The following is a 16125-nucleotide window of genomic DNA, read 5'->3' on the forward strand; positions in this document are numbered from 1 at the left end:
CAGGTGCTGTGGAACCTGAGCTATTAATAAGGGGCCCCTTAGTAAAGGATCCTGTTTATACTCAGGGAAACACTGCAAACTATTTTGTTGGATAGTTTGATGCTTTTTTAAAAAAAAATTATTTATTTTTAGGGAAGGAAAAACTGGGAGAGAAACATCAATGTGTGGTTGCCTCTCATGTCCCCCCACTGAGAGTCTGGTCTGCAACCCAGGCCTGTGCCCTAGACTGGGAACTGAACAAGTGACCCTTAGGTTCGCAGTCAATCCACTGAGCTGCACCAGCCAGGGTGGATAGTTTGAGGCCTTGAACACAGCCCTTTCTCTGCCCCTGACTCGCAATATCCACTAGTGGGGGAAGCTAAAGGGTCCCTTGGGACGTCGGCCCTTCCCTCATTCCAAGTACAGTCTTGAGGAAGTTGGGAGAGCTTGCTACGAAAACCAGGTGGAGATGGAGCTGCCTCTTCAGTGCCCACAGAATTCTTCCGGGCAGAGCGGCCTCAGCACTTCTCTGACCCATGCAAAGTGAGAGTGCTCTTGTCCTTGGGAATCGGGCCGAGCAAAGGGCCTTTCTCCTGTGTCCTCCGGAACTCCCGCAAGTGCTGTGTCAGACCACATGTTACACCAGGGAAGACCCTGAGTGTTGTGGGGAAGCCTGGCTGTGTGATCCTGGGTTCCATCCTTTCTCTGGGCTCATCTCCATGTCGACTGGGTAATTGTTTGGTCCTTAATACTGGTATTTATCAAAGGCCATTTTTCTATCTAATGTTTGTTCCCTCTATGCCCTCTGGTCACTACAGCATCACCCAATTTTAAGTTTTGTAAGAAGTTTTTCTGTTGCTATTGTTAAAGTAATTGTGTTCTGGAGAGGAGCTGGGGTGGCCCCAACTGGGACTCCCACCATTATCTTAACAAGCAGCGCCTTCGGTCAGAATCGTTAACAGTTGATCCTGTGGGTTTGTGGCCCCCTCCTACTCCTCACTCTAAAGCAGCCTGGGGACACGTGGCCCCGCCCCGCCCTTGCTGGCTCCAGTTTCTAACTCGTGTGGCGGCGGCCTGCTTTTCCCCGCCCTTCTCATCAGCCGGGAAGCCTTGATTGGGGGCTGGAGGAAGCCGCAGCCTCTCCCACCTGGCACCCACTGCCCCTACCCCCAGGCACCCGTTCTGGGCCCTGGAGCCCCTTGACACCGTCGGCAAGGCTCTAGAAGGTTGCCTTCTGGTACGTGAACAGGTAAGAAGGCAGTCGATTTTCTCTCACGGTTTTCTTTGCTGATTTCTCCACCTGATGTAGCTGCTTCCTTCACAGATCACAGCAAGAAGGGTTTGAGCTAGACTTGGTCCTAGACAAGAAGCTCTGAGCTATGTCTTAGAGAAATGTTGTGAACTTTCTGCCCTGCGTTTCTTCATTTTTAAGCCTTTGCTTTCATCAGCCTTACAGGAAAAAAAAAATGTATAAATAAATAACAAACCCAAATAACCATAAAGCAAGTTACTAATCTCTGTGTTCTTTTCCGAGGTTTGTAAATGGACAAACCCACGTTCTTAAACGGTTGTCATGGGTTACTGGATGCTGCTCCTTCATATATTGCTTTAGATATTTAGACCTTAATTATGTGCCTGAATTTACCATGTGCACGAATTACCTCATCAAAATTGATTTAATATTCTTGAAAAGAAAGGAAAAAATAAAATGCCATCGGTGAGCCTTTCTTATTTAGATGGTGTTCTGAAATTAAATTAAAATGTTCTGCTTTTACAGTTTGCACTTATTTTAATGAACAAAATAAACCAACTAACTGTCATTTTTAAGGTCAATGTGGTATTTGCCCCATTAACAAACCCATCCCAAGATGTATGCCCTTTGTCCCTCAATTGTAAAGTTGATTTGCTTTCAGGTATTTTGTAATTAATAATTTCACTTGTATGGACAACTTTGAACAAATAACTTTTTTTAGTCTTTTAGATTTTTTCCCCCCATTCCTTGGGTTTTATTTCCCATCCAGAATGAATACTTGGGGCAAAGGGCAAGAACATTGTTGTAACTTAGCTCATGTTACACATGGGGTCAGCGTACTCATAGGAATTATGAGACTAATTTCCTAATTTCCAGAACTATGGTGGTATGAGGGGGCGGTGGGGAACTTTTTCCCTCCTCTGGGGATGTTTTTCAGAAAGGATATGGAGGCCATGAACAGTGGTTAAGGCTTGACCTCTGAAGGCAGATGCCTGACCTTGATTTCTCACCTAATAACTTCAATTAGTTCACATACAGAATACCGATTAGAAAGCTTCTTAGGAGTACAGGAAAGGTAGAGAGAGTGTAAAGCACTTCCTTAGCCCCCCTGGAAGTCTTTTTCAAGCCTTGGGCTTTCTCTGGGTCACTGCATAAACTGGGCAGGATTGAGAAGGTCGTCTTGAGTTTCTCTGGCCCCTCTCTTATCCAGCCAAGATTTTTTTTGTCTCTTTGTCTCTGGCTAGGCTGGCCTCTTCCTAAAGGTCCCCAAACTCTTGGCCTCCCTACTGCCATCAGGTCTGGATGCCATTCTTCCCATCTCTTAACCATCTTCTTCAAAGCACAGGTTTAAGGAACCCCTGGACGGAGTAGAGAATTCCGCAGAAGTCTGTGGGCACACCTTTTGTTCCCCATCCATAGATTGCTGGGAGGCCACAGCAGAATGAGCACAGGCTGGTCAGGCCGGGTTCCAATCCTGGTTGCACCAATTCCCTGCAGTGGGCAGGCATTAGTCCGCTCATCAATTTCTTTATCTGTAAAATGGAAATGTTAATACCTGTATCAAAGAACTATATAAGATAAAGTGAAGCTGCTGACACTTCATCAGCTTCTTAGGTGAAGCTGCTGACACTTAGGAACCCATTGTGGAAGGTCAAGGCCATATTCCAGAGCCTTTGGGAAGGAACCAGAATTAGCCATAAAAGACAGACAGAAAACTCACGTGTTCGTTTTCTTGATCAACATTGATCAGTGTGGCTGGCCATGCCATAGTGCTGGGAACTGGGAAGAGACCCCTAAGAAAGGCTCTCTCCTCTTGATACAGGGCCACAGCCCATCTCGTGGAAGCCGAGTGAGCTGTGACTGAGGCTGCCTGGTCACTTCGGGACAGCTCCCTGCTTAAGGAAGAATGATCCATTAGGCAGAGAGAAAGAGGCAGGAGTAGCTAGTGCAAAAGCTGAGTCGAATTTGGGGAAGGGCATTTTGAAAGTTTCAGAGGGCTGCAGGGCTGGCTGAAGGGAATGGGAGAGAGGGAGAGGAAAAGAGAAGACTCAGCGGAGACCAAGTTTCAAAGAACCCTGGAGGTCAAATGAGAATTGGGACTTCATCTCAAGGATGTGGGGGTTTAGGTAGGTTTGGGGATGCCTGTTCTGGCAGCTTTAGAGGGTGGGGTATGTTGGTGGACGCCTGGAATGCCCCCAGCCTCCCACCCCAACTCAGTGGCTTTGATGGGACCCAAAATAGATAAATGCAGAAAGGAGCATTCTCAGGGTAGGCTTGGTGTGAAGGAGCCAGGCTTGGGAGCTGGGGCCTGGGGCTTTGGGGCTCTGGTCCTAGTGCCTCCTCCATCAGTGTAGATGGGCTTCCTCCCTCAGGTGAGGGCTCAGGGCAGGTAGGCTTCTTACAACTCTCTCCTGGGGGTCCAAAATGTTTCTGGAGGCTGCAACACCCCACCATTCCCTGCCCCTCCACCCTGCCCAGGCAATACTGCCTGGTGGCCCTCCATGACCCAGCCTTGAAGGAAGAGTCATCTCTGAAATGGACAGTCTGACCCTTTGACCCCAAGGGACTCCATGGAGTTCTGAGAACCATGGCCTTCAGGCCTGTGACAATCCCTGGGGCTTTCTGGGCTCCAGCTCTCCTACACACTTGTGCATGAGGGCCACGTCCCACAACTGGGGGGTTGGTGTCCCCTGTGATCGGGGCTGCATTCAGCGTGGGAACCTACCTCTTGAGCTTCCCAGGGCTGCTGGGAGCGTGCTCTCTGAGCATCCTGGCCAGGAAAGGCTCAGTGTCAGCCAGACAGTCCCCCTTGGGGTCATCTTGGGGGATGGGGAGGTGGATGTGTTTGCAGTTAGCAAAGCTGAAGTCAAGGTAGTGAGTTTGAAAGGCCAAAGAGATGTGGACTTGCTTGGCAGCTATTTGGAAAGGCCAGTCCCTGCTCTGAAGCGTTCTGGGTGCCCATTGCTTGTCATACATACGTTTACATTCTGGCCCAGGACTCTCTCACCGTGTCCAAGCCCCCACTCCTGGCTCTATCACCTACCTGTCCCCCCATCTTCCCTTCCCTGTAGCCACACCTTCCCTTTCCTCTTTCCCAAGAGCCAGCACTTCCCAGCTTCCTTGTTTTTCTGCCTTCTCAGATCATTAAAATCTCTAAAGACATATCTTAATCATCGGTATTAAGTACATTTACATTGTTAGAAAACAGATCTCCAGAACTTTTTCATCTTGTAAAACTTAAACTCTGTACCCATTGAACAATGACCCTCCCACTTTCTCCCCCAACCCCCAGCTGCTGGCAACCACCATTCCACTGTATGTTTCTATGAATTTAACTACCCAGGCATCTCATGCAAGTGGAATCATATTTGCCTTTCTGTGTCTGGCTTATTTTGTTTAGCATAACATCCTAAAAATGTATCCATGTTGTAGCAGCCATCAGAATTTTCTTCCTTTTTAAGGCCAAATAATACACAGGGGTGGGCCAAAGTAAGTTTACAGTTATGAGTACATAAAATACACTTTATTCTTGTATTATATTGTTCCATATAAACAACTGTAAACCTACTTTGGCCCACCCCTGCATTTCATTGTTTATGGACCACATTTTGTTAATCTCGTCACCCGTTGATGAACACCTGAGTTGTTTCCATGTTTTAGCGATTGTGAATAATGCTGCTATGAACCTGGGTTTACAAATATCTCTTCAAGACCATACTTTTAATTTTTAAGGGTGCATACCCAGAAGTGCAATTGCTGGATCATATGGGAATGTTGCTTTAAATTTTTTGAGGAACTTCCACCCTCAGCTCTTCTGAAAAACAAATTGCTATGTTTTTCATAGCAATTGCAGCATTTTATAATCCTATCAACAGTTCATGAGGGCTCCGATTTCTCCACATCCTTGCCAACAGTTGTTATTTTCTGTGTTTTTGGTAGTAGCCATCTCAATGGATATGAGGTGGTATCTCATTGTAATGTTGATTTGCATTTCTCTGATGATTAGTGAGCATCTTTTCATATGTCTGTTGGTCATTTGTTTATCATCACTGGAGAAATATCTATTCAAGTCCTTTGCCCATTTTTTTAGTCAGGTTATTTGATTTTTTTGTTATTGTTGTTGAGTTGTAGGATTTCTTTATATATCTAGGTATATAAAAATTCCAGGCCTCTAGAAGTACCCTCCTTATCATATTTTCAAATACTTTCTTCTATTCCATACGTTGCATTTTCACTCAGTTCATGTGTCCTTTGATGCACCAAAATTTTCAGTTTTGATGTAGTTCCATTTGTCTATTTTTGTTTTTGTTATCACATCAAAGAAATCATTGCCAAGTCCAGTGTCACAAAGCTATTTACCTATGTTTTCTTTTAGGAATTTTATAGTTTTTGATCTTACATCTTTGCAAACATTTTAATAGCTTTATTGTTTTTCTAAGATGTGCTCATAAAAACATACCAACAGTTCTGAAAAGCACAAGAAGGAAAGCAAACCCCAGTCCCACCTGCAGAGGTAATAATATTTTACTGAACTCCTTAGACAAAGCCATACTTCATCTCCTTCCAGCCTGTAACCTGCACAGGAATCACCTGGGAATTGTGTTAAAGATTAGGTGATACTACTGCAATGAATCAGGAAACCATACTTGGAGCCATACATGAGTTTCTTATAACCTGTTTTGCTGTGGTTTTTGTTTTTGTTTTTTTTTACCCCCACTCAAATGTATGTCATGGAAATGCCAATAAATGTAGATCTCCTTCCTTTATAGCCGCCGCATACTATCCTATCGCGTGGTAGGATAGTAATTCAAGTAGTTCCTGCAAATGAGAGTCAGGGCGATACCAAATTATCACTGCTATACATAATGCAGTGGCAAACAGCTCTGTGACCTGAAGGACTTATTGTGACTGTGTTTATTTGTTTTTCTAAGAAGTGAACCAGAATCGATACGTTCTAATGTGTTGCTCCCTGGAGTCGCCTGGAAGGCTGCGGCCTCAGTCTCCAGGCTCTGCCAGCCTTGCGACAAGGACGGTCAGAACGGCGTGGGATAGACGTGCGGCAATTGTGGGGCAGGCAGGGACGTGCGTGGGAGTGGAGGAGGCCGGGTGGCCCACACAGTCGGCGGCCACTCATCCTCCTGGCCCGGTGTGCCTGGTGTGCGTTCGACGCGCGCAGCTCCCTGCCAAGTCGAACGTAGTCTCCCCCATTTTACAGATGAAGAGACTGAGGCTCCGGAAGACTCAGCTCGCCCAGGGTCAGGCAGGCGGGATGCGGCAGCGCAGGAGTGGGGCGGGGCGGGGATGCCCCAGCCCTGCATCCCCGGCTCCCTGATGGGGTCACTTTGCCTGCTGGGCCTGGCCCTTCTCGGCGGCCTGGCCCCGCGCTCCCGGTGCTCCAGGCGCCCGGCCAGGCCCCACCGGATTCGAGAACCCTCGCGCCGCCCCTGGCCCGGCTCCCCGCTGCCGCCCACGCCGCCCCTGGCCCGGCTCCCCGCTGCCGCCCGCGCTGCCCCTGCTCTCGCGCAAGATAATGCGAGGCGCCAGCGGCTCATCTGGCGGCTGCGGAGCGGGCCTTGCGTCCCACTCCCGCCCCGGACTCCACTCCTGGCTGCAGCCCGGCTGCCCGCGAGGGACGCCCTGCCCCAGGAGGCTCCAGGCCAACAGCTGTGCTGGCCGCGCAGGGTAAGGCCTTCGCTGAAACCGTAGTTTCAGGGTCGCCTGCGTCCCAGGGATCCAGGGGGCTGGGGTGCTTCTTGCTCTCCGGGCAGGGGAGGGGTCTCCTTCCTTCGGGGTCACCCTCTGCTCCCTGACGGGAGCTCAGAGGACGTTGGAGGCACCAGGTGGAGCAGGGTTTGCCGGCCTGGGGGCCGCTGAGAACGCCGGACAGCGGCAGGCGGCCCTGAGCTCGGCTGGATCCCTGCTCCGCCACGTGCGGCCTGCGGGGCCTTGGGCAAGTCATAGGCCTCCCTCCGCCCGCCCCCCCGCCCCGCCCCGTTTCCTTAGGTGAAGCGGGGATACAAACAGGAGCTCTCTATATTGTCTCACACGCATTAAGATGGCTACTATAAGAAAACAAGAGCAAAACAGAAAATAAGTGTTGGCCGTGATGAGAAGTCGGGACCCTTGCATATTGTTGGTGGGGTTGTGAAGTGGTACAGACACTGTGGAAAACAGTTTGGCGGTTCCTCAAAAAATTAAAAAAAAAAAAACCCAAACTATCATATGATTTAACAGTCTCACTTCTGAGTATATACCCAAAAGAACTGGAAGTGGGATCGAGAGATATTAGTACACCCATATTCATAGCATTATTTGCAATAGCCAAAACGTAGAAGCCACTCAAATGTCCATTGACAGATGAGGGAATAAACACAGTGTGGTGTATACGCTCCATGGAATATTATTCAGCCTTACAAAGGACATGTGCTGCATCGCAGAAGAACCTTGAGGACATTATGTGAAGTGAAATAAGCCAGACACAGAAAAGACGAATACTGTATGATCCTACCTGTGTGAGGTACCTAGAGTCGTTAAATTTATAGAAACAGAAAGTAGAATGGAGGTTGCCAGGGACTGGAGAGAGGGAGGAACGGGGGAATTATTATTTAGTGGGGATAGAGTTTCAGTTTTGCAAGACGAAAAGAGTTCTGGAAACGGATGTTAGCGGTGGCCGCACAACAGTGTGGATGTACTTAATACAGTCTTAAAAATCGGGCAAAGAAATAGTACGTGCCTCACAGGGGCTTCGTGAAGGCCGGGTGACTCCGTGTATGTGAGCTGTTGTTAGTGCAAGGCCTGGGGGACATCCAAGACTTCCTGCGTCATGGGCCCAGGAGCTGGAGGGGGGCAGTTGTGCCCGTCGGCAGGAGAAGCACGGGGTGGGGGGCAGGTCAGGGGAGCCTTCCTGGAAGAGTAGCTGGAGCCCTGCTCAAGGGGTTCCTGCCGTTGGTGGGATGGGTGGATTCCAGGCATTGGAAAGTCCCTGGCAGGAAAACCACTTCCACTAAGGGGCAGTAGGCAGGGAGGAGACTTTGGCTCTGCCTAGAGAACTTGTGATCAGAGCTGAATGGGGAACAAGCTGCCTCATGAAGGTGGAGAGCTCCCCATTAGTGGAAGCATGTAAGGAGAGGCTGGGCGAGCTGCAGAGACTCCCGCATGAGGGGGTGGAGCCAGAGGGTCTCCTAGGCTCTGCACCTCTCTGATGTGATCCAGTCCAGGCAAAACTGTACATAACAGGCCTTGTAAAGCTGGGACCCAAGTCAGAGGGCGGCAGCAGGCAGGTGGGAAGGCTTGCTGCCAGCCCCTGCCCTAAGTAACAGTAATAATAGCTGCTGCCTTTCACAGGTGCTGGGCAAGCACTGTGTTAAATGCTGAACGGGCTGATCTCAAGTCCTCCTCACAACCCTATGCGGTGGTTGCTACTATCATCCCCATTTTACAGCTGGGAACCCAACCCCGGAGTTAAATTATCTGTCCAAGCCTAGCCAGTAGGGGGTAGAGCTGGAATTTCTACCTAGTCATTTGGGCTCCAGCCCTCTATGTGGGGTGGAAATCTCCAAAATCCTCCTCCCCCAAGCTGGCTACTTCCTGCCATCCTGCCTCTGGCCAACCCTGGATACTCTCACAGGTACCCCACTTAGCTGTGTCCTGGTCCCTGCTGGTGAGTCAGCATCGCGCGCCTCCTGCTTGCTGGCTTCTCTGTGAGCCGGGCCCTGCCTGCTTGGGCCACCAGAGTTCAGGGATAAAATTGTGCAGAGAACACTTGCTATGACTGGGAGCCAGGCTCCCTGTCACTCAACACCTCCTATATCCTTTCATTAAATGGGACCCTGGGACCCTCTTCAACAACTCTCTTCCTGGGCTCAGTGTCTTTCCCAAAGCTGTTGAATTCATTTTACCTTTTCGGCAACTGTGTTTTTTCCAACCCAGCTCCCTGGGTGCCAAGACCTTGTCCACGTGATTCCATTTGTCCAAGTTCCCAGTCAAGCGCCCGCAAGACAATTAACACTATCCTTAATGGGAGCAATACGGTAGCCTCCTCTCTCCTCAGATCTGAGCAGGATTACAGCGGAAGCCCTGGCAGGGACAGTGAGTTGTCCGGAAAGACAGTTAGCGGGGATGGCATTCACATCGCAGAAGACACACCTCTGGGTCAGGCGGGGTGCTTAGTCCTCTGCAGGTCCTATCTCACCGAATCCATACGGAGCCCAGGGGGTGAAGCACTGTGTTACTCCCCTATTACTGATGAGGAGACTGAGGCTCAGGGAAGTGAGTGGTGTGTTCAAAGCCCAGAACTTTCCCTTTCCCTGCTGCTGCCCGTGAGGCTCTGTGTTGCAGGCCTGACAGCAGTAAGGCCGGTGCCATTCACTGCCTGGTGGAGTGACGCACATTTCAGCTTTCTCTCCCACTGCCGCCTGGACCCCTCACTGCCTCCCTGGAGGTGGGCCTTGGTAGTGCTATTTTTATGGATGAAGAGGGTGATTAGGGGCTCCTCAGGGTCTCACAGTGGAGGGAGCACACTGGGGCAGGGTGGCAGCCCCCTCACTTGCAGGTCCCTTCCCACCATTACTGCACTGGGTCACAGGCTATGTAGCCCTCCTGCTTGCCTCCTGGGAGGGGCTCTCCCAGGTCCCAGGGAAGCTGCAAGGCTCAGAGGCTAGCAGACCGAGGCTGGGCTGGGGCCAGGGGCTCCCTCGTGTCTTCCTGCAGCTGGGAAACCTTTGGGTGTCATCTCTGCAGAAGGTGCCTTCTGGTTCGGCCTGCCTGGGTCACCCCCTGGCCAGAAAAAGGCCACTCCTCTCCTTTTCTATAGAAATCATGTAGGCAACATAATTTTTCTTTTCTTTTCTTTTTTTTTGCGGGTAGGAGTAGTCTTAAAAATATGGAACGCTTCACGAATTTGCGTGTCATCCTTGCGCAGGGGCCATGCTAATCTTCTCTGTATCGTTCCAATTTTAGTATATGTGCTGCCGAAGCAAGCACAGCAACATAATTTTTGACTGTCATGCTTCAGTGACAGAGTTCAGGAATCCTTAACCCAACCCTGTAAGGCGTGGCTATTAACCTACAGGAGGAAGCGGAGGCTGTTTCAGGATCTGGGATTTAAACCCTGGGCTGTCTGTCCGCAAAGCCCAAGACATTGGCTGAGTAATGTTTATTTTTTACTTTGCCAGCTTTCTTTTAAAAATAATTAATGGGCTTTTTTTAAAGGATAGTTTAGATTTACAGAAAAATTGAGCAGAAAGTACAGAGAGTTCCATGTAGCCACCCTACCCTGGATACACAGTAGTATCCCTTGTTGTTAATATGCATTATTAGTGTGTTACATTTATTACAATTGATGATATTGATACCTTATTTTTATTAACTAAAATTAATAGCTTACATTAGGGTTTACTCTTGATGTTGTGCATGCTATGGTTTTGATAAATACATAATGACATTGTGACAATTGTGATTTCCACGATTACAGTTGTACAGAAGAGTTTCACTGTCCTACGAATCATCCGTGGCCCGTTTATTCATCTCTTCCTTCCCACAACCCCTGACAACCACTGATTTTTATACTGTGGGTGTATTTTTGCCTTTTATAAAATGTCATATATTTGGAATCATACAGTATATAAGCCTTTCCAGATTGGTTTCTTTTACTTAGAAATATACATTTATGGTTCCTTCAGGTTTTTTTGTGGATTGATTCTTTTGTTTTGTCTTTTTTTGTCCTAGGCCCTCTTCCTTTTTCTCTTTTCATGCTGATAGCTCATTTCTTTCCAGTGCTAAATGTCTCATTGTATGGCTATACTATAGTTCTTTTTATCCGTTCACTTATTGAGAGATATCTTGGTGGTTTCTAGTGTTGGTGATTATGATGAAGCTGCTATAAACGTGTGTGCATGTTTATATTTACTTAATGGATAAATACTAAAGAGAATGATTGCTGGATTGTATGGTAATACTATGCTGAGCTTGTAAGAAGCTGCCAAACTATCTTTCAAAGTTAGTCAAAGTTGACTGTATTATTTTACATTCCCACCAGCAATCAATGAGATTCCGTGTTCTTATTAACATTTAGTGTTGTCAGTTCTTTTGGATTTTAGCCAAAAAGTAATAGGAGTTAAGTGCTCATTGTTGTTTTAATATGCAGTTCTCTAATGACATAAGAGATTGAGTATATTTTCATGGGTTTATCTGTCATTCATTAATCTTTTTGGCAAGATGTCTGTTCAGATATTTTGTGTATTTTTTAATTTTTTTTTGTTTATTGCTGAGTTTGAAGAGGTTTTTTTTTTTAAAAGATCCAAGTCTTTTATCAGATACGTCTTTTGTAAATATTTCTCTTCATTTTCTTAGCTGTGTCTTTTGCAGAGCACAAGTTTTACATTTTAATAAGGTCTGACTGTGTTTTATTCCCCATGGATCATGCTTTTATTGTATCTAAAAACTCATCACCAAACCCAAGGCCACCTAAATTTTCTCTTGTGTTATATTCTAAATTTTTATTATTTGCATTTGACATTTAAGTGTAAGATCCATTTGAATTTAATTTTTGTAAAAGGTATGAAGTATGTGTCCAGATTCCTTTTTTTTTTTTTTTGCATATAAATGTCCCCTTTGTTCTTTTGCCATTTGTTGAAAAGACTATACTTCTTCTATTGAATTGCCTTTGCCCCTTTATCAAAGATAAGTTGCCTATATATGGGCTATATGTGTTTTTTTGGGCTAGCTCTTCTGTTCCATTGATTTATTTGTCTATTTTTTCTTTTTCTTTTTTTTTGCCAGTACCATACTGTCTTGATTATGGTATATTTACACCAAGTCTTGAAGTCAGGTAGAGTTAGTTCTCTGACTATATTCTTCTTCAGTATCCTATTGGCTATTCTAGGTCTTTTGCCTGTCCATGTAAACTTTAGGATCAATTTGTAGATATTTACAAAGTAACTTCCTAGGATTTTGATTGAGATGGCATTGAATGTGTAGCTCAAGGTGGGGAGAGCAAACATCTTAACAATATTGAGTCTTCCTATCCGTGAACATGGGATCTCTCTCCATTTATTCAGGTCTTCCTGTTAGTGGCAGAAAAATGGCACCAGGTATGGGACTGGTGGAGTCAGACTAGACCTGAGTTCTGGCTAAGAAAGAATTCAAGACTCAAAGTAGAAGAAAAAGTTTACTTAGAAAGCTACAGAGGTAGAAGAAGTGAACCATGGAAGAAATTGTCTCAGGAAGCAAGTTACAGAGGCAAAAGAAGAACCACTGGAGCTTAGGAAAAAGAGTCAGGGAAAGCACATGTGAGGAAGGGGGCATCCCCTCAGGGTTGTGGTCTCCACTGATTGGTCAGTGCCAGGGGAGAGGGTCATTAGCGATTGCAGCTGGTCCTGATGTCAGCCGTAGTATCACTTTTCCTGGTTTTGCTGTTTTTCTGGGCTAGAGCTGCAATACAGCTGAGACCTAGATGTCATCTCCAGGGGTTAGTGCTTAAGGGAGTGTTCATGCAAGAGCTTGTAGTTTTGCCTGTTGCTAGGGACCTGGCCCATCCTTCCTACTCTGCTCATGCCTTAATCTAACTGTTTACTACATTTCTTGATTCCTTTTGTCAGTTTTGTAGTTTCTCTCATATAGCTTTTCCATATATTTTGTTAGAATTGTACCAAAGTATTTCATTTTTTTGATGTTAATGTAAATGACATTCCATTTCTAATTTCAATTAATTAATATATGTGCACAGTAAAAAATAATTCAAAAAATACAGATTGGTTTACAGTGAAAAGTAGCTTCTTCTCCGTATCCCATTCCTTAGGCCTCTATTTTCATGCATCCAAAGACAATCACTGATACTAGGTTCTTGTGGGTCCCTCTAGAGATTATATGGGCATACTTCAGCTTATATTTATATTTATTATGCATTCAACAAATGTCACGAGTATTTACTATGGGCCAGGCACAGAAGGTGGGGCAGAAAACAAAAGGAAGTCTTGCTGTCACAGGGCTTCCATCCGTTGCAGTTGGCCTCGCTGGCTGGATCTTCAGCCCTCTCAAGAAGTCTGCCCCTGTAGGGGAGCTGAGGGCCAAAGGAAGACTCTCTGGAGCCAACTGAATTTTCTAGGAGCTCAAGCAGAGATGCTGGTTCTGCCAGGAGCTAGGGGGAAGGGCTGGTGTTGCTCAAGGCTAGAGGAAGCAGGTTTTGGAAGGGAAGGCTTCTTGGGAAGCAGATGGGTGAAGATGAGGAAGAGGTGAGGAGGCAGCCAGCCCAGTGTAGAGCCAGATTATTATTGGAATAAGGATTTGGAAGTCCTCTTGTTTGCAGGTAGCTGCATTTTAATTTCTTGGTTTTGCTTCCTGTCTAGTTTCTTAGACACATTCTTCTGGGGACAAGTCTCACCTTGTTTGGCTGACCTCAGGAGAAAAGTGATTTCTCCACGCTGAGACCAGCCTTGCCAGGGGAGTGGCCAGCGTGTCCCCAGAGGCACAGAGGGGACTGTGGTCATGATGGGCTGTGAAGAACACCCAGGGAGGCAGTGAGCTGCTGGGAACCGGGTGTCTGAGTGGCAGGCCTGTGCCAAGTTGGCTTCTCCTCCGGGCTGGAACCCGCCCAGCCTGGAGGTAATTCTCCTAGACAAGGCTCTGGGCTCTCTGACACCCCATGTCCACCTCTGCCTCAGAGGCTGAGCCGGTGGACGCCCTGCAGCCACATGTGTACTGCCCTCCATGCCTCCCCAGCCTCGCTAAAAATGTTTGTGTCCAATTGCAATGAGGACAAAGCCGTTCTTGTCTGTGTATATCATGCAGGTAGAATGATACCACTGCCCAGGCCCAGGGCCAGCAACTGCAAATTTCATTCTCATTTTACAGATGAGAAGACTGAGGCTCTGAAGCCAAACCTGTGCTCATGCCCATAACACTTCATCGCCTCCGAAGGGTCCCAGCACCCAGGAAGAGGCACGTACAGTAGGGTCCCTCTCCCTAGCTCCGCAAGCCTCACTCAGGGTACCTGATGCCGACCCTCCTGGCTCAGCTGAGCGCTTCCCCTCTCTTCAGCTCTCAGGTGGTTCTCTGGCTCCTACCTTTCCCAAGTGGCACTGCTTTGGGCCGCTTCCGACTTGATTATTTTCGAGGGGCCCACCTCTTACAGTGGAGTTACCCCCTCATGGGGTTCATCCAGTCTCACAGTTCTTGTTACAAAGTTCCAGGTAGGACCGACCCAGGAAGATTGGGATGTTTATCAATGAGTGTGTATTAGACATCTGTGTTTCCTACCAAACACATCTCTTTAATTCCTAAAGGCAGAAAGGATTTACTTACGTGGCGGTTTACATTCTGTACAAATGTAAGCAATGTGGTCCGCAGCCCCTGCATCTATTAAGTGGTACTAATCTTATTTGGTAGGAGGTGATTCTTGTTACAGCTGTACTTCCCTAGAATAGACCAGGCAAACGCCTGGGTGGCCCAGGCCCTGAAGGGGCTGTTCTTTAAAAGGTCTGGGACTCTTTTTCATTTAGGCGTGGCTTGTACTGCCTGAGAGAAGAAATGCCCCCCCCCCCCCGCCAGTCCCTTCCAGGCACACGAACCTCCATTAAAGACCTCTTGGAGGTTACCACCCTTCATCACAGGGCTTGGTGGAATGGTTGGTGTCCTGGCCTCTAGCTTCTGCCTCCAACTCATCTATACACCAGTGTTCCCTAAGTGAATATGGTCATCAGGTCACTCCCTTGCTCAAGAACCTGCACTGGCTCCCTGCAGCCTGTCATATCAGGAACTGCTTGGCTTTTAAGGCCCTCTGTAGTCTGGCCTTGTCCTTCCTGTCCAATGTCAATTTCCAAGGCACCCAAACACAACTTCTCTGCTCAAGACAAACCACTCTCTGAGCCCAGACAGGAAGGTACTGGAGGAGACTGAAGGTCAAGGGACACAGGCTTTCCAGTCTCCTAGGAAATGCAGAAGGCAAAGCCATCAGACGAGCGCATTCAGCGTGGTTTGGCCGTGAACGGCAAAGCCATCTGCAGTGAGCAGAAATGGCTTCTCTGCAGGCTCAGCGGCCCTGAGCTGCGGCCTGAGTGGCCTACCCTGACCAGCTTGGGTTCGAGTGTGCAGCCTCTGGGTTCTGACGGGGTGAAGTTTGTAGGGTGCTCAGGTCACCCCCGAGCTCCGGATTCTTATGGGCTCCATCCCCTAGGCCAGGCCTCTCTGGCCTTACAGTCCAGCTCTGCTGGCTACACAAAGCTGCTGGGTGGGGCACGTGGTCTTCTCCTTTTGCTTTCAGACCATCCCCTAACGTGGAGTTATCAGCAAGGGCTTCGGGGTCAGACATACTTAGATTTAACACTTGCTCTTCCACTTGTGAGCTGTGTGACCTTGGGCAAATGGCTGAACTTTCTGAGTTTTAGTTTCCTCATTTTTAAAAGAGGGGTAAGAATTTCTAATCGCTCTTGGTGTTGGCGTATGGGGCGCAGGAACTGACCTAACGTGACTAACATTAGCTATTATTATTGCCATCCTCATCGTCGTCCCTCAGCTCGTTCATCCCCGCGGAGGTAGTTCCAGCTCCGTCTTGTGGGCCACCGCCAGTGTCATCAACCCAAGTATTTCTGGAGGCGCTGCAACAAGCCTCTTTGCCCAGGTTGGATCGCCTCAGGAGGGACATTGAGCTGCTTTTCCCTCATTTGTTAACAGGGTGGTAGAGGCCTCCCCCTCCCGCGCAGCTGCTCTGGGCTGGGCTCCCGGCTTTTCATCTTTGTGTGCTGCACTTGGGTCACAGATGCAAGGAGAACAGAATTTAACTCTGATGTGGAGACTTCGTGACCTGTTTAAGAAGTGTCATGTTCTTATACAAGTGGCGCGGGTCATGCGGGAACCAGGGCCGGGCCTGGGTCAGACTGGCTGCGTGTGAATAGAGAGGA

At 47.9% G+C, this 16125-nt stretch overlaps 1 protein-coding gene, 1 non-coding gene and 1 pseudogene across 3 annotated transcripts in view; 2 read left to right on the forward strand and 1 right to left on the reverse strand.

Moving 5' to 3' along the window:
• Positions 1-1144: 1144 nt before the first annotated feature.
• IL34 (interleukin 34) overlaps positions 1145-16125 on the forward strand; it is a 56524-nt gene continuing 41543 nt past the window's right edge. The window contains exon 1 of one of the 2 annotated variants that reach the window (XM_054579023.1): positions 1145-1228. The gene's annotated coding sequence lies outside the window, so the exon portion shown is untranslated. Of the gene's footprint in view, positions 1229-6845; positions 6914-16125 lie in introns of those variants that run through there. The other variant, XM_054579024.1, reaches the window with a different exon arrangement.
• Positions 6533-16125, forward strand: part of LOC129075126 (dnaJ homolog subfamily C member 7-like) — a 32127-nt pseudogene continuing 22534 nt past the window's right edge.
• LOC129075310 (U6 spliceosomal RNA) lies at positions 10107-10213 on the reverse strand. Its single transcript, XR_008529617.1, has one exon. It is a non-coding gene; the product is annotated as a U6 spliceosomal RNA (small nuclear RNA).

Source organism: Pteronotus mesoamericanus, unplaced genomic scaffold, assembly GCF_021234165.1.
Source record: "Pteronotus mesoamericanus isolate MK-2021 breed Mesoamerican mustached bat unplaced genomic scaffold, CSHL_Meso_final contig_52, whole genome shotgun sequence".
Lineage (NCBI taxonomy): Eukaryota > Metazoa > Chordata > Mammalia > Chiroptera > Mormoopidae > Pteronotus > Pteronotus mesoamericanus.